Genomic DNA, 19,713 nt, shown 5'->3' on the forward strand with positions numbered 1-19,713 from the left:
GTTGTAAGCCGCCCTGAGTCCCCTCAGGGAAAAGGGCGGCCTATAAATAAATAACTTATCTATCTATCTAGCTATATCTATAATTCACAGCCTTTGAAATAAAAAGAGAGCTTTGGGGACTAAGAGTGTGCTTTTTACTGTATCAGGAAGCCTAGGTCAGAACAGAACTTTGACGTGGCATATAAATGCTATTGCTATTACAATTCCAGTTACTCTGATTTATAAATTATGCATTATAATTGGACACTTTGTAGGACTAATTGTAGTAACCCATGGTTAACCAAAATTGCATCTTAACAAAGTGTATGAGCACACTCTTGCTTGATCTTTGACTAGTGACAAATATAATCTATAATCTTAATATAATCTATGTCACAAGATTGCTATGGGTTAAATGGGGAAAGAATGAGACAGAACATAAAAATATTAATTTGTATGGATCTCCATATATTTCCACCACTGCTACCATCCCCACTCCCATTACTACTGATTGGGCTTGCTCTTACTTCAATAGTTCTTAACCTTGGTACCTCTGGAGAGATTCAGAGGATCTAGGAACTTAAAATATGGTTGTAAAATTCTGTCCAGTCACATGATGACTTGACTTATGATCACACCAATTGATGACCAAAAATCCTAGTCACAACTGTGGTTATGGATGGAGAAGTATTTGTAAAACACATCTGTATACATATATTTTATTTAATGCATTTAAATTCATTTTTTCTAAGGAGGGGTCCATAAATTTCATCAGACTCTCAAAGGGGTCTATCACTTTAAAAATGTGTTATTCTATAAAATCCATGGGCATCAGTTTCTTCCAGTCTCTTATAAAATTCAAATTTGCTCAGTTTCAACAAAGTCCTTGCAGTACTGTTTTTTACGGTAACTAGATCCTTAACAGTTTGTTTAGTTAATCCATATTTTAACTAAACACATTTGACAAGGCTTCATGACTTTTTTCCCACATCAGTTCCTATCAGATTTTTTTAAGCTCCACCTTTTTCTCTCTCTTCTTCGGGCATATTAAGATATTCAAGGCTGGAAAATTCAAGTCCCGACCATCACCTTGGGATCCTTTGTGACTCAGTTATCTGCATTCTCTCATGAAAGAAAATTGCTTTACAAACATATTGAAACAAGTTGCCTGAACTCTAGATGATTGAAATTCCATTATAAAGTAAGACAGGTCTGGCATCTACTCAAAACTATTTCACATCTTTATATGCTCATTCAAAAGGAATCCAACCTACCATATCAAATCTCAGGATAAGCAAACTGCCTGAGCTTTCAAAATACCTGATGAACTTATCTCTCTCTCTCTAAACTATCTTGTAAAGGCCTATGCCAGCTTCTTTACAGATATGACATTCAAAGAAACTTTGAACAGGTAGTCCTCAACTTACAACCATAATTAAGCCCCAACTTATGTTCCTAAGTGAGAAATTTGTTTAGTGGGTTTTACCCCATTTTATGACTTTTCCTGCCACATTTGTTAAGTGAATCACTGCAGTTGTTAAATTAGGAACACGGTGTTAAGTGAAACTGGCTTCGTCATTGACTTTGCTTGTCAGGTGGTCACAAAAGGGGATCACATGACTCCGGGACACTGCAGTAAATATTTTTGTACTTTCCAGAGGTGTTGGACTTTAACTTCTTCAATCAGCATAGCCAATTTATCTACCCTATCAGGGGCCCAACAATGGCATTGATATTGGCACTGCTGGTTAATACATACATACATAATCTCGGGATACCTAAACATTTGCATACAATATATATGTTAAAAATGTGTACACAAGCACAATTAAAGAAGGCCAAATCAAAATCCTAAGGATGAATAAATCCCTGGAGCTTGTCACTGTTGACAGACATATCAGCACTGGCACGATTATTTTAAATAAGCAAATTGTGAAGAATTAAAGCTTAGATCGTATGAGAAGAACACAGTGTGTACAGATTGCAAAAACAAAAACCTCATGTTCTAATCTTCACCTGTCAAAAAGAGATGAATTACAGTACTGTCAATACAAATTGATTTATGAGCAGAACACTGAAGAAACAATTAGGTAATTGCTTTGTTCTCTATCAGTCACAGATCAAGTCTCACTGCTCAACTTTGGGTGCTTTGGGTTCTCTGACAGGTTAACCATCCATCAAAGTATATGATAATCTATGTTTCATGATTTTTGTCCAAACTGTTGTACCACCCAGAAAATTATCATTTTTTGTTTTTAATAACTGACTTGACTGTCCCAAATATGCTGCTGTTCAAAAGCAATTGGACTGTCTTCTTGTTTTTTCTTCTTCTTGAAAACGATTCACTTCTCATCAGGAAAATTCAAGGAATTCTCAAAGAAATCTAATGAATTTTCAAGGGGAAAAAAAGCATTAAAGTCCAGTTGCCTTTTGAAAAGCACTTTTGAGACAACCACTACCAGGATGATTGAGGATCTCCATAGACAACTGACTGGATCCAATAAATATAAAAATTGCACCTACATATCAGTGGTGGGTTGCAGGTGGTATGCCCTAGTATGGGCATACCGGAGCCTTCCCGGAGCACAGGGTACCGTTCCGGTACAGTGCTCTGGAAGGCCCACCCGCCTGCCTGAGCAACTTACCTATCTTTAAGCCTTTGGTGCTTCCATGCATGTGCATGGCGCGTATGGCACCTGCACAATGTTCACCCGAGCAGCTGAGCATCGCGGAGGGCTTGCGGGGGTGTCGCTGGCAGGTACGATGCATGCGCGTGCTGTGCACATCAATGTGGGCAAGGCCAGGCCCGTTTCCAACCATACCGGTTGGAACGTGATCTGGAACCCACTACTGCTACATATTGATGTTTCCCCATATAAATCAATCCTACAACATTAACCAAAATAACATTTAAAATCTTAATAAGACCTGGTACTCGTTTGGGGGGGGGGGTTTGTCTTGTTTGTTTATGGGTATACTATAATATCTTCTTTTCTGTTTTTTCTCCTTAATCCTTCATTCAGTAACTGCAGTAATTTCTCGATGTATTTTCCCTAACCAGAAATATCCCACAGGTGAAAGACTATGAATCCGACCAATATAAAGAAAGACAAGCTAATTCCAAATGATAATTACTCAACAAACCAATTCAATTCAGCTAAGCAGGAGGCCATTATCATACTTCAAATTCCCTGCTGTCATGGTCAAATGACCAGCAAAACTCCCCAGATTGGGCAAACAAAACATATCCAAGGACTGAAATGCTTGCACAACAAAAGTAGATGAAACATATAGCAACACAAAATGCACTGTGTGACTAGATACATTTCTGCAGAATTTCTGGTAACTATAGATTGATCTCAGGAAAGACAGTATGGAAATAGATAGTATGGACTGGACCTTTGTTTTTTCTGATGGATGCTAAGCGCCTTCAAATTACTAAGCACCTTCAAATTGCTTATTTCATTTGTATGCCTTGTTTCTTCAAGAAGAGGAACAATGACATTGTTTTCAGGCACTAAATTGAAGCAGATTTGATGCATCCTGTACCTTCAGGCACTGAGAAGGCAACCTGGCACCTTCTAGATATTTTGGAAATCTCCATAATTCCTACTTTATAACTGTCCTTCTTGATTGAGATTTGTGGCTTTACTGCTTATTATTATTATTATATTGGTTTTTTTGTAAGCTGTAGCTTTTTTTAAAAAAAACCTTTGTAAGGTTTTTTTGTGGGACGCGGTAGCTCAGTGGCTAAGACGCGGAGCTTGTCGATCAGAAAAGTTGCAGTTCGGCGGTTCGAATCCCTATAGCCGCGTAACGGAGTGAGCTCCATGTTTACTTGTCCCAGCTTCTGCAAAACCTAGCAGTTCGAAAGCATGTAAAAATGCAAGTAGAAAATAGGAACCACCTTTGGTGGGAAGGTAACAGCGTTCTGTTCGCCTTCAGCGTTTAGTCCATGTTGGTCACATGACCGTGGAGACGTCTTTGGACAGCACTGGCTCTTTGGCTTTGAAACGGAGATGAGCACTGCCCCTTAGAGTCAGGAAGACTAGCACATATATGCAAGGGAAACCTTTACCTTACCTTAAACTGTACAGTGTCACTGAGAGTGAGCTGGATGGCAAAATGAATGTTCTTAAATGAATAAATATTTTTGTACTTTCCAGAGGTGCTAGCCTTTAACTTCTTCAATCAGTATGGCCAACATATCTGAATATTATCAATGGGAAAGCTTGACTTACCCTTTTCTTATTCACCTTTTCAAGCTTCCATCCATAGATCAAACCATGGTTATTGACAGAATGGCACTTTAATGCCCAGCAAACCTCTTTTTAAAACACATTCATTTGCAAAATGGAGAGCATTTAAATTGCAAAAAAAAAAAAAAATCGCCAAAAGCAAGCAATTCATGTATCTTAAGAGAATGAGATTTGGTGGTAGAGGGCTATATGAGAAAATGCCTAGTTCCTAACAGATCTTTTTTCCATGCCCTACTATTGATACCAAAAAACCAAAACTTTCCAACTGAGCATCTGAAAATTCTTCTATAACAGACCACAGTGGCATGCAGTACTTATTCCAAGAGTTTAACATAAAGGGAATGAGAAGAATAAAGAATCAAAAGGTACTTGATAAGACACTCTTCTGTCCATGAATGGGACAATATCCAAGAACAAAAACAAATCTAAATTATTTATTTACACACAGTTTTCCTTCATGGCTAATCCCAATCTTATCACAGTCCGATCCTCCAGAAAGTTTTATTATGGTGCTGTATCCTACTCTCCTAGTCATAAGTGTTTCTCACAGTAATGTAAATCCAATTTCTTATCATAACTGCGGAAAATAGCATTTAAATGACACTTGGAATTTCCACTCATATCATGTGGATCCAACAAATTAAATGATAAAACATAGTCAATGGAATGTTAAGGCGACTTCTGATGAGGCTTTGTCACTTAAAAATAAAGCAGTACTGGGTCATAATATCCTATAGCGGTGATGGCAAACCTATGGTACGCCTGCGACAGGTGGCACGTGGAGCCATTTGTCAGGGCATGCCAACTGATTTCGGCCTTTTAATGCCATTTTTTCACCCTCTGGAGTCTTCCTTGAATCCCTGGAGTGTGAAAAACCAGCCCTACGGGCAAACCGGAACTTCAGGAACAGATTTCCGGTTTGCCTTTTAGGGCTGGTTTTAGCCCTCCAGAGAGTTCCCTGACATTACAGTTCTCTTCAGTGCTTGAACACCATAACTGGACAGTGTTAATGAGGATGGTAAATTATGATTTAGCATGGTGGAATGTCACCAATTTCTCACCCTTGGAATAAAAAAAGTTTATGTCCCTTGGCAAATAGAACCAGGCCAAATTGTCATATTTTTCACAGATCCTGTATACATCTTCTCTGACAACAATTCCTGAAATCCAAACAATTATGATCAACAGAAGGTAAGAGAAATTACTGGAACAAAGATAACAGCCTTTCTTTTTATCATAGCAAGCTTTCAGCTATTTACATATTTTATAGACTAAAAATAAATATCCTGAAGTATCAAACGTTTTTTTAGAAAACAAAGTCCTTTAATCCCATACATTTTGTAAGCAAGATTTCCAACTAAATAAACTTAACAGGTCTGAAATCAGACAAATCTTTATTGTACACAAGTAAATTTTATAATGCTCTCTTAGACCTCATTCAGTTACTTCAAGAGCTATATCATCTGTCCAGCTATTGATTATTACTACATTATATGTTTATCAGACACTTTTCCAAAGATATCTAAACAGACTTTATGACGGTCTAAACCAAGTTAATCCTTATAAATATATCCCTATAAGCCCATTTTTAGGAGCAAGTTAGGGAATGACTCCAGGTTGTAGAGAAAATCTCATTGCTGAGTATTTAAACTGGAATTTCCTTGACCTAATCAGGCACTTTAAGTAATTTTCAAGCCTAGTGGCTAGATTCAGATAAAACAGGATGCCAAACCAACCATATTGTGATTTTAGAGATATGTATGAACCAGATCAGAGAGAAGCAGGAAAAAAATTATCTGTATTAAGCAGTACATTTCAAACTCTGATTGGATTAAGGAAGTGTGCTGTTCCTGTTATCTATGGCATTCCATCATGTTCACATGTTAATATTTCTTTCATTCTTTAAGGCAAAAAATGATTCTTCCTATCACTTGTCAAAGTAGCTTATAGTCTAAATAAGACCTTTATCAAACCAGACGAAGCCAAAACTTTGTTTTCTTCATTCAAATAAATGTGAGTTTGAAGTGTTCTTCAGAAGATAACAAACCCAAGGCATTTTCCACTGTGATGTCCTTGAATGTGAGTAGGGAGTCCCTTTAACTATTAACATCCTGGCCCACATTTTGTTGTTATTTACATTTGGGAGTTACAATGCAATTAATGACTCTGCAATGATGTCCAAATGCCTTCGCCTATAAAAGGCATGTCTGTCTTTTGATGCATTCATATGCTAAGGCCTTAGCAGAAAGTGACTATTGTTCCTTTTTGGCCTGCCTTCATCTGCACTCACGCTAGTCTATTTAAATGACAACATTCAAAAGGTTAACCAAACCACCAAGTGCCTTTCAAAAAAAGAGAGAGAGGAGGAGGAGAAAGGGAAAAAAAGAAGAGGAAATGCAAGTCTAGTAAAGTAATTTAAAAAAGCAAAGTAAATTGTAGCTGGATAATGCCAAATAAAAATGAAGAGAGAAAACTTTAAGAATTATGTGGGTTGTTTTGTTTATTACTTAGAAAAAAACAGGACATAATTGAAGTGTGGAAAGATCTACAGTTGTAGATCTACAACTGTTCAAAATCTTTTTCAGAGAACAATACATTTCTATCAATTCTTTGCAAATAAATATAGAACTTATCATGCATCATGTTTCTTGTGATATTACGGGGAAGGATTAAAAATATGTTCTGGGGGGAGAAACACAGCTAAGCCATTAAAACATTGAATGGAATCTGGAAAAAAGCAGCTGAATTTACACAGATGTTTAAATTAAAATGAGACCCATTATAATTTGCAGCAATCTTGTCAGCCTTCTGTTAAATTTGCAACAATGATCCATTTCTAAGGGAAACTCACAAAGAAACAAATTTGTTGTTCTATGTTATATGTCCTGCATATTCTGCAGGGGGTTCAATCTTACATACTTGTGTTTGATAATCTATTTACTACACCTACACCCCAAACCCCTAGGATCTAGATCAGGTGTCAAACTCGCAACACTGCCATTACGTGATGTATGGCAAACTTTTTTCCCCCTTCACTAAAACGAGGGTGGTGTGTGGCCAGCGGTGACATATCTGGCGCAGGGGCTGCGGGTTTTGACACTCCTGATCTTGATCAAGCACATGGAAAAACATTTTGTTACAGTTTTCTTTTCTTTAATTAAAAATATGTTATTTCTTATGTGTTAAGCTTATCCAAAAGGGTCTGACCCCCCAGGTCAGAATTAAATTAAGCAACTTCACATGTATTGAAATCTGACTTCTCAAAAGGTTTTTTCTTCTGTGAAACAGGCTTTCCTTTACATTGTCATCATGTTTGAGACTGTATTTGAATTATGGTGGTGGTGTGGTAGTACTACTATAGTGATGGTGGTTGATGATTGTGTTTTTTAAAGTCAGTGTTGATTCCTGGAGATTGTCTGGATTAATTCCTGCAGTTTTCTTGGCAAGATGTTTTGGAAGTAGTTGCCTGGTGAAAGATCACCCAGCTGGCTTTGTGCCTAAGGTAGGACTATAACTCACAGTCTTGTACTAGCCTGATATCTTAACCACTATACCACACTGCTCTCAATGAAGCTTTGAGCTAACTTTATTAAGTATTGGAAGTAGCAGGACTATCTGAAAATGTTTCCAAACTGAACAAGCTTAATGAGGCATCTACTCAGCTTCTCTTCCATTGGGATTTGAGGGAAGCACTAGAAGCCAGTGAGGTTTTCCCACCCTTAGAAAGGTGACTACACAATGAAAGACTACCTCTCTACGAAGACAGGCCAAAAACACCACTTCCCACTGATTATATGCAGAACTTCTACATCGATTCGCAATTAGTCTTGATTTCAGTTGCACTAAGACAGATTGTGTGCCTTTTAGGAGACACTATTAACACAGCCCAAATGAGCCACACTATCCCTAGTCTTCTGATTAGAGAGTGAGAGCTTTTATTTAATAATTTAGAAACTGCTCTTCCTCTAGGACAAACCATTACCTCTTCTGATTTTTGAGATAAATAGCCCTGGCTGGACTTAAATTTAGATCTCACCAGTTCCACTACACATTAACCACAGTGGCATTTTTTTGCATTTCTGTATTTTATGCAAAATTATGCAAATCTACACATATACTTACCAGTCGGGTATGGTAGAACTTCTTACCCTCAGATTCTGGAAGGATGAAGCTTAATAGGTTTAGCTGCAAGTTACTGAACAATAAGGAAGCAATAAATCTACGGCAGGGGTCTCAAACTCGCGGTGTCACATTCTGTCTCAGGACTCCACCCCCCTTTGCTACACCGGGCAGGGACAGGGGGCGGGCCAGCATATGACGCATCTGGCCCGTGGGCCATGAGTTTGACACCCGTGATCTATGGTATGTCTGAAGCTTATTTGATGCTATCAAATAGCTCAGGGTAGGATACACAGACGTATCCCATTTTTCTCCTTGCAACATTTCTTTATGTTGTGCAGGCAAGTTACACTGAGGCAGTGATTGGAGTTTTTTCTATGCATAAGGAAGTCTTATGGAAGTCATCTTCTACCTGGTGCATTACAGACACCAGATTGAGAGGCTGGTTTTAGGACAGCAGTGATAACCTGGTCTCTTCAATTCCAAACAATGAAGGCGGAAACTTGTCTGATGTGCTATAATTCATATGGTTTGCTACTGAATAAATGGCAATTAGCTGGTATTATTCAACCTGTTAAACTCACCTTGGCTCATAAGGGACACTGGTTTGGGTTCATATAACATGGAAAGCCAAAACCAAATCAAATTATATTATAGCTTAGCATAATGCATGATCCAGGACAATTACTGCTAACTAAATAATCAAACAAGAAGCTTAGAAAGTTACATATATGCATGTACACATTTAATCTAGAAAGTATAAGCCTAAATCAGATGCCTTTAAAAATACTGATTTTATCTTCTGGAATAGATGAGTCATAGCACAACGCTTGGCTGATTGACTTTTCCTAGCTATCCAAACTATTTACAATACGTCATCAAGTTGGTTTTGCTCTTTTCTACTAAGTAGGTTCCACTTATTCTTCAACTTACGTGTTTTACTTCTAGTTTCACTGATTCCTAGTTTTTTCCATCTTGTGAGTTCAATTTCACTCAATATTATAATGATACTTTCTGAATATGTTGGGGGAGGAAATGGAAAGCACAAAAGAAGACGGAGAATTTGTTGAGTATGTGTAAGTTATACCCAAACAACTTTAGCTGATCCCCAAATAGTAAAGTTGTGTCAGAAGTTAGCATATTAGATGCTAAGGAAATTCCTGGGCCATAAACAAGACTGGAAAATAAGAAAAATATTCCAGAGGAATGTAAGTAGTAAGTAATTTCTGCATAGTTGTTTAAAGAGTTTGACAGGATGCAAACTCAACTTGAGGAAATCTTTATTTCATAGCTAAGAGAATTCTAAATGGAATGAAGCTGAAATCTTACATACATTTCCTAGAAAGTAAGCCCACTGAACACAATGCAGTGCTAAGACGCCACTATTAACTTGAGGAACCAATTCCAGAAAAGGGAATGAACTGGCTCCATGTTTTCTTGGAATACCTAGGAAAGGAACATTTTTAAACAAATGTGCATTTTTAAAACTACCAATTGGAAAAATGACCTCATGGGACAGGACTATGTAAGTTGTAAGTCAGTGTACTATCAGAACAACAACAACACCAAAGCAATTATAACCCCCAACGCAACCATACTGGAAATTAGGAGTATAAAAATAGAACATTTGCATATATTTTTATTTATTTATTTATTTATTTATTTATTTATTTATTTATTTATTTATTTATTTATTTATTTATTTAGCTTGTATGCCGCCCACTCTCGGAAGACTCAGGGCGGCTTACAATAAAAAGGGAAAGGGGAATATAAAAATAAAAAACAACAGTTAAAAAATTCAACAACATTCATAACACAAGATGGGGCTGGATAATTCAACAGCCCCAGGCCTGCCGGAACAGCCAGGAGTTAGTTGCTTTGCGGAAGGCAGGAAGGGTAGTGAGAGTCCGTATCTCAACGGGGAGATTGTTCCATAGGGCCGGAGCAGCAACAGAGAAGGCCCTCTCCCGGGGGGGTCGCCAGCCGACATTGGCCAGCAGATGGAATCCGGAGGAGGCCTAGTCTGTGCAATCTAATAGGTCTCAGGGAGGTAACTGGCAGGAGGCGGTCTCTCAGGTAACCAGGTCCGATACCATGTAGGGCTTTAAAAGTAACGACTAGCACCTTGAAGCGTGTCCGGAGACCAATGGAAGCCAGTGCAGCTCGCGGAGGATAGGTGTAATGTGGGTGTACCTAGGTGCACCCACAATCGCTCGCGCGGCTGCATTCTGGACTAGCTGAAGTCTTCGAACACTCTTCAGGGGCAGCCCCATGTAGAGCGCGTTACAGTAATCCAGTCTTGAGGTGACGAGGGCGTGAGTGACTATCCAAAGGGCCTCCCGGTCCAGATAGGGTCATTCAACCGTAAAATCAAGGAAATTTCACCCACCCATCCCAGTAACAACTTTGCCCTCTTCCAATTAGTTGGCTAACAAGAGTCATTTTACTTGTCAACCCAGAATTTGTTATCATAGAAAATCCCCTTCCCCCTCAATCTTTTGAGTTTGGTTTGTTAGATACAGCTGCTTTACCTATCACGCCTGTCAATTAGCTCTGTTGTATGGGGGTTCATTCACATGCCCAGCTTGTGTGAAGGTGTCCCACTAAATTTCTAAAGAACATGTCTTCATGAGATTGACTATCTCTGCTGCTGAGGCAGCCTGAAGTTAGCCTAAGGCAGGGGTGTCAAAATCAAGGCCCAGGGGCCGGATCTTGCCTGTGGGGTGCTTAGATCTGGCCTGCACTGCCACCCTGGAAATAGCAAAGGACCGGCCTGTGGTGCCTCTGCTAGCAAAAACAGAGCTTGGGAGCCCATTTTCGCTGGCAGAGTGCTGGGACCGCCACAGGCGTCCCTGACATGAGTGATGTCGAGCATGTCACACCCACCCTGGCCATGCCCATGACCCCCCGAGGCCAAACACAACCATGATGCAATCAAGTTTGACACCCCTGGCCTAAGGTAAGGTGCAAGGCGGGAGTGTTTGTCTCATCACATGACACAAGATATGCTGTGTGGACATTCTAGAATGCATGGAGAAGGAACCTTCAAAGGTGGTAACATGCTGGGTTCCAATCAGTGGTGGGTTGCAGGCGGTACACCCCGATATGGGTGTACCGGTGCCTGCTGGGAGCACTGGGTCCCGTTCCGGTACAGTGCTCCAGAGGGCCCACCCACCTGCCCACCTTACCTGTATTTGAACTCTTTGGTGCTTCCTTACACGTGCATGGAGCGTACAGCGTCTACGCGATGCTCTGCCGAGCAGCTGGAGCATTGCAGAAGCATTGCAGGAGGCAAGGATGCATGCGTATTGGGCATGTGTGTGTGTGCTGCGTATGTGCTGTGCATGTGCTGCACGGCGTTCATGTGGTGGACGCTGAGCCCCGTTGCACCATTTTGGTTGCAATGGGATCCGGAACCCACCACTGGTTCCAATTGATACAAGATTCTTCCTATGAGATTCCCGGCCATTATTTCTGTGGCCTGGGAGGAAGATCAGACACTTTTAATTGTGCAATCCATTTTTTCCTAATGTTGGGGAGGATAGTGGAGAAGGCAATATTGATCTCATGGTACACCACAATAAAGGTTTTGGAGGACTCATGCAGTAGCTATCTTTTCAATTATAATTGCTTATAGACAAGAACAGTTCCCCCCCCCCCCCCGAATGCCATCACTCTGCTAAATAAGTATTTCCCTCACCATTGTTAAACTATTCACTAAGGTTGCATTACTATTACTATTAGTCTCCTCATCATTCCTATCACCTATCTCCTCCCACTTACTGCATGACTGTAACTTTGTTGCTTGAATCCTTATGCTTTATATTGATATTGATTATTTCCTGATTATTTGTACCCTATGACTATCATTAAGTGTTTTACCTTATGATTCTTAACCAATGTATCTTGTCTTTTTATGTATACTGAGAGCATATGCATCAAGACAAATTCCTTGTGCGTCCAAGCACACTTGGCCAATAAAAAATTCTATTCTATTCTATTCTTTAAGATATTTCTATTTTTCAAAAGGATGGAAATCATATGCAGGCAGCCTTTATTTAGGGACTCTCTTATTTAGTGTCAATTTGCAGTTACAACGATGAAACTGCAATTCTTGAATTTATGACCTTTGCAGATCTATAAAGCAAAGAAATGCTGAAATAAGATCATAAGCACAGCCACAACTTCACTTATAAAATCCCCTGCTTTGTTTAATGACCAAGATGCTGGTTTCAATTGTGGTCACTAAACAAAGACTATATTAAGGGTCCCCCCCCCCTTAATTTCACTCCTACATACATTGAGAAATATTCCAATGGCTATAACTTTTTGAAAACCAGCCCTAGAGGATATGAAGTGGCTATTTCAGCAGCAGAGTTTTCCGCTTGATGATTGGCTTGTGAAAGGCAACTCTCCCAAAACAAAGCTGCTTTTTCCCACTCAGCCTTTGAAGAGGAGACATGTGGAGAGGCAGGTCACTTCTCCCAATGTGCAACATTCTGTTCAAGAGTCTGAACGCAAAAAAAAAAAAAAAAAAAAATCAAAACCAAATGCTGAATTCACAAGTGGCAGGACAAAAACCAAGACAGTTTCTAAAAGCAGAGCGAGTGAAAGATAGACACAATTTTCCTTTGAACAAATCCTTGGGTAGTTCCCATTAGTCACGATTTAACTTAGGGTAGAATTCCTTCAGTCTGAAGAGTTCCAATGATTCCACCTGGAATCAATGTCTTTGAATTAATGCAGCAAAAAATCTTACTTCAGATCTCTTAATACTGAAATTAATCGTCATAACCCTCTTTGAAAAGAAATTAATTGTAGCATCTGAATCACCAATCTTTTCTGGAACTGTATAGATACAATCACACAAACAAACACATAAATACATATTCTTTGCCCAAGCCCCAGACTCAATTCTAAAACAACCCATCAAGATCTTCCAAATTAAGCCCACAGCATAGCTTGGGGCTTCGTTTCATGTTTCCTAAATGAAAATGTAGTTGGAGCCTCCAAAGGAGAAAGCCATTTGCAATCCAAATGTGATCCCTAAGAAAGCTTTTGGCAGTAACTGTAGCAAATCAGAATTAAATAAAATACATGCATCTCCTTAAGATGAGCCCTCGTGGCGTAGTGGTTAGAATGCAGTACTGCAGGCTACTTCTACTGATTGCTGGCTGCCTGCAATATGGCAGTTAGAATCTCACCAGGCTCAAGGTTGACTCAACCTTCCATCCTTCCAAGGTGGGTAAAATGTGGGGCCGGATTGTTGGGGGTAATATGTTGACACTGTGAACAGCTTACAGGGGGCTGTAAAGCACTGTGAAGTGGTATATAAGTCGAAGTGCTATTGGTATTACTATACTGAGCAGGCATGCAAAGACTAAAGTCACTTTTCCTAGTAGTAACACACTAGAATTAGCTTGTGGGTCTAAACACAGAGCTCTAAAGGACAGCAATCACTGTGCTCCAACAATGTGGCTTTGGGACATTCTTGCCCGAGGCACATCCTGCCCTTCCTCTTGGCTAATAGGACTCATGAAACAATTTGGATTTAAACTGTTATGGCAGCCATGTTCTCTAACCTCACAACATAGCACTTTCTCCTTGAAGCCACTCAGCGCGAGCCATGCCCAACTCAACGTGTGATCCCCTCTTTCTGTTGCTGGCCTTCTTGCTCTGAGAAGCTCACTGTGAACAGAGGCTAGCGAAAGAAATACTGTTAGTCCTCAACTTACAACAGTTCATTTAGTGACCGATCAAACTTACGATGGCACCGAAATTTTTCACACTTACGACCTTTGCAGCATACCCATGGTCATGTGATCCAAATTCAGATATTTGGCAACTGATTCATATTTGTAATAGTTGCAGTGTCTCACGGTCATGTGATCCCCTTTTGCGACCCTCTGACAAGCAAAGTTAATGGGAAAACCAGATTCTCTTAATTGTGTTACTAACCGGACAACTGCAAGTGAGTCACTTAACAACTGTGGCAAGAAAGATTGTAAAATGGAACAAAATTCACTTAACACATGTCTCGTTTAACAACAGAAATTTGTGGTCATAAGTCAAGGACTACCTGTAATGACATCTCCACACCCCAATCCAACAATACATTGACAAAGGCAGATAGCTGTGAGGCCTGCAGAGATTCTCAATCATCCAGGTCATGGTTGTCCCAAAGGTGCTTTTCCAAAAGGCAACTGGACTTTCCAGCTCCGTGATGGCAAACCTGTGGCGCGCAGAGCAGAGGTGGTATTCAGCAGGTTCTGACCAGTACTGGAGAACCAGTAGCAGAAATTTTGTGTAATTCAGAGAACTGGTAAATACCCCCTCTGACTGGCTCCATGCCCATCTATTCTCCGCCTCCCGAGTCTCAGTTGATGGGGAGGAAATGGGGATTTTACAATAATCTTCCCCTGGGGTGGGGAGGGAATGGAGATTTTACAGTATCCTTCCCCTGCCATGGCCACCAAGCCACACCACACCCACCAAGCCATGCCCACAGAACCAATAGTAAAAAATTTTGAATCCCACCACTGACACAGAGGCCTCTCTGTGGGCACGCGAGCTGTTGCCCCAGCTCAGCTGTACTGTGCATGTGTCCGCACCTCCTGCTGGCCAGCTGGTTTTGAGGCCCATGCGGGAACGCATGTGCATGCGTGGGGAGGTCATGGGGGATTTGCATGCATGCGTGGGGGCATGCAGGGGGACGCATGCATGCGCGGGACCAGGTGGCACATGATCGTGCGGGGTGGGGAGCGCACGCATGCACAAGGGCAAGGCGCACACAGTGGGGTCACCTGCTCATACACGGGGATGAGCGTGCCGGGGGGTTGTGCATGCATTGCATTATGGGTGCACGCATGTGCGCGCTTTCACACACACGGACGCATTCGGCTCCCAATGACAAAAAGGTTAGCCATCACTGTTCTAGAGTAAATGTTTTGAAAGAAAAAAAGAAAGTCCAGTTGCCTTTTGCAAAAGAACCTTTGGGACAGTTAGTCAGTTTTTTCACTGGTAGGAAAAAGGAAAATTCATCAGTGAATTTACCTGAAAGCAAATCCTGTTATGTTCTGTGAGCCTTGTTGGCTGTGACTGCCGTTTAGAAGACTGCTGCCCGCAGGATGGACAACACATTAATGTGGCTGAGGAGAAAGAGCCCTTGGAAAGGAAAACACTGAAACTGGACACCAGTTGGTTGAGAGAAGCAGTGATAGAGAATGCCTCAGCAGCAAGCCAAGAACTATGATATGAGATTTCTAAACCGCTTGACATTTGCCCTAATTCCTATTTGTATTCTGACAATAATAATAATTCACCCACTTCCTATTCTGCACCATTAACAACTTCGTGACAGAAGCAAAGAGCACAATCATGAGCATATTTACTCTGAAGCCAGGCCTCTATGTTCAAACAATTCCAGGCCTATTTCTATTAAGTAATAGTTTAATTTAAAATACACAAAGCCCAGATACTTTAAAAAAAAATCTGAGCACTAGGATTTATTTTCTCTTCCATATCTCTACACCAAATGATTTTGCTCCCAGTCCAGTTCCTAAAACAATATTTTAAAAATATATGCCCCGCCTTTCTTTTTGGGGGGAGGGGGGAGCTAGGAAGCAGGAAGCTTTACAAAAACAGATTCAACGATGAGAACAATAACCATCTGAGGTCTGTCTTTCTCTGTTCTTGTGGGCTCGCCTCTTAGAAACATTACGGTTAATGATGGTGATAAGAGAAACCATGTGGGCTTGTTAACTTAGGCACAGGCAAGAATGATAGGAATTCACCGCGCTTCCATTTAATGATCAGAGGACAGAAGCCTCAATTAAAACGATATCATTCTAGATTTTTCCCAGTCTCGATTCTGATACAATCCCTATAATCCTTGCTCACCTAGAAGGATTGGCATTTAAAGTGCTTAGGATCTACCCCTCCCCCAGGAATTTGGCGTGGGAAAATAAGGCGACCAGGAGAATTAAACGAACGGCGTCTTTTCTCATTAAAATACAGATGCCATTCAACCCCCCCCCCTTTAAAAAAAACACACAAAAGAAGCAAACAAAAGGCTATCATCTCTTAAAATCTCAAAACGCGTTTAGAAGTAGGTTAACATTTTCCCTCGCCCTACCCCTTCCTAGCGTTTCAAGAGTCTGGGAAATTATCGAAAAGTGCTCAGCTCCCGGAAAAATCATAATTTGCATTATCCAGTTGCATTTTGATCTCCCTCTTTTATTCAGATACAATGTAGTCAATGGCCCTTACGTAAGGGGGGAGCCTTTGCGATTTTGCTTTTTTAAATAAGAATGCATAATCCCATGACGATTATTGCTTCCTTTCTCGGGACCGGGAGGCTGGGGGAAGAGAGAAAAGATCTAACTCGGCTTAACCACACCTCTCCAGCCCAGCAACAGATAACTTCGAGTTTCTGACACCCCCCTCCCTATTTCCAAGGGGCTGCATTGCATATATACTTTGTAGAGAGCGAGGCGCGCGGGGGAGGGGGGGTGGAATGCTGATTACATCATGAGAAACTGCCTGCAAGATTCTTCTTCACGCAGAAGTTCCAACTTCCTGATGTCGCTATTATCCAATCCACGCAAAGACAGGGGAAGCAGATCGAATATCGAATTTCTCACAGGGAGAGGGGGGAAACCGGGAGGCCATGCACACACGCTCACGAAGCGGGGGAGGGGAGAGAGAGAGAGAAAAGAAGCGAAAAAAATTAAGATTTCACGCGTTAAATACTTGGTTGGAGACAGGGACCGAGAGAAACTGAAAGGCTGGAGGCTGGGAGGAAATGCGCGCGCCGCGGTGTGGTAGGCAACCTCAGGAATATACACCGCCTGTAGCCCGTTCAAGGTACACAAGGCAGCCGATGTGCTAGGTAGACAAGATCTAACCAAGCATTGCTGTTTCTTGAAAACGTGTCCGCTTCCTCCACGTGTTGAGAAAGAGGGAAAGCTACAAGGTTGCCCGATCCCTGTCTTGGGAGGGGGGGGGGAATCTAGATTAATAACGCTCCTTTTGCAATTGGGTGCCTCTTGGCTAATGAGCCCACCTAAACTCACCTAGAAGTACAGGCGTTTACTTTCCAGTAAGCATATAGGCTGAAGTTGGCAAAGTACCTTTTCGACGAAGGAAGCCAGCCTGCCGGAAGGTGGGGTGGCAGGGAGGATCTCCCCCCCAACCCCCCAAAATTCCGGCGAATTAGTATCCAAGTAAATTCTCCCGAACTCTCCGGTTTTAGCTCTCCGAGGTGGGATCCTTACCCTTTTTGTAGTTCTAAATCTGAAGTTGACCTCTCACCACCATCCCGTCTGGAGCTAATATTTATTGAGGGTCGGGTACAGTATTGAGAGAAAGGAAAAGCTCTTTTTCCCTCAGCAGTGGTCGTGACCACGAGGTAGGCAATGTTGCTGATGGGACGGAGAAGAGAAGCTAAACCCATAATTCACCTTCGGAATCTATGCGTGTTTTAAACCGGGGAAATGAACTGTGTGCGTGTGCTTTAGCCGCTCCAGGTGAAGCCGAACGTGAGCTCCCTAGGAGCTGCATACTTTTTTTCAATGGAAAGATTTTTAACAATGGCAAACATTGAGCAGAGGTGAGGGTGAGGGTGGGAGAGGAAAGCAGGGGGAGAACTCCTTCAAAGTTGCCCATCAGGTATCTAGTTCAAGGTGAGATCCCACCTACACATGTGGGAAGTGGTTTGTTTAATTTACTGTGTGGCATTCTTACAAACAAAAGAAGGTTGGTTCCCATTGCTAGGGATCGAGGCAAAAGTACATTCCTTCCAAGGAGTAAGAAATTCCCTGGATCAGCATGGGAAAACGAAATTTGCTGGTTGCTCTTTCTACTGAAATGGAAAAAATAGCCCAAGAGGCGCAACAATCGGGGGAGCGGGGGAAGATAGCACCCTATTTCGGAACACCCCGCCACGATAATTCTCTACATAAGAGAGTTAAGAGAGAATGCGAATTGGTAAATTTCTGCAATAGATGCAGAAAGATAGGTGGCTGCCTCATCCCGCATGGGCTAAGAACCCAAATGTTTTACTTTGGATCCCGAATGAGCTTTAAAGCTGCACCCAGACAGACCTTGACACTGTTTTTACAAAAAGCACTTGGTTTAAAAAAAATCTGTCTCGACCCATGTTTCTCTTTTGAGCTTTTAACAAAGAATAGGAAAAAAAGAGAAATTGAGCAGCGGAATGAGAGTTTCAGCGAAGTTTTCCATCTTCGCTTTTACGCTTTTCGGTAATTCCGGCACTTTTGACCATATCCCTTTCGTCTTGTCAGCGAGAAATCAAACAAGTTCCTAGTTCAGATCTGCCTGATCCGCCTGGTAACAGATCTATTCCCCTATTGGTTTATGCTAATTCCAGTTTCCTCTTGTATTGGAGCCCAGTTGGGGAGGGGGGGAGTTCCCTCCAGGAATTAGAGCCAATTTTGTTTTAAGTGTGCGATCTCGCCCCTGCAATATTGCCACACGCAGCAGAAGGCGATCTTTCTGGGCAGGCGTCTCAGCTGGAGGGCGATGGCATGAGGGGGGCTCCGGAAAAGCTGTAGCTGATACCACTCTGTCTCAAAAATCCAGGTCTCCTGCCACACCGATGCACATTTTTATGAATGAAGAAACAACATTGCTCTCACCGTGTTCCTTTTCCAAATAAAAAAAGCACTTGGAAAGGGAGCCGATTTTACAAAGCTAATATTGTTTGGGAGAGGGAAAGTGCACGTAGCTGGTTATTGACCACTATTATTTACTAAAAGTAAATTAAGAAATAAAAGTTGGAGCTGCAAATGCTTGGATCGAGAGGTAGCTTCCTTTCCCAACGTGAATGCTTCAATGGGGAGGGACAGAGGTCAGGAATTATGCGAAGACATATCCTTTAGGTTTGTATGTCAAGGCGTACAGCATTTGCGGGGCGTTTATTTAACATTTCTAAAGGCGAGGCTGCGCTTCCCTTAGAATGCTGGAACAAAAGTACCCCCCCCCCAAAAAAAAATAGCGCATATAGACATAGATCTAAAGGCATACATGCGCACAACCAGTTTAAAGGAAGGTCAGGCTGAGTTCTGCGTTTTTGGAAGGGAGAAAGCTCCACCACAAAGTGGAACTTAACTTTACTGCTGAGTAACATAGGATCCGAATCCACCTTAGAACTTACCTCTTACAAAGTCCTAAAACAGCCTTGCCAGAGAACTGCCTTTGTGCCCTTTTATTTTGGATTAAACCGCATTGAGATTTGGCATAGAAGTAAACACGAGGAGGGTAAGGCACCACATGGGCAAAGGTTATAATATACACAAAGAAAGGAGCAGCACGAACCCAGCCCTCGAAGTATGAA

This window comes from Thamnophis elegans, chromosome 1 (genome assembly GCF_009769535.1).
Source record: "Thamnophis elegans isolate rThaEle1 chromosome 1, rThaEle1.pri, whole genome shotgun sequence".
In the NCBI taxonomy this organism is placed as follows: Eukaryota; Metazoa; Chordata; class Lepidosauria; order Squamata; family Colubridae; genus Thamnophis; species Thamnophis elegans.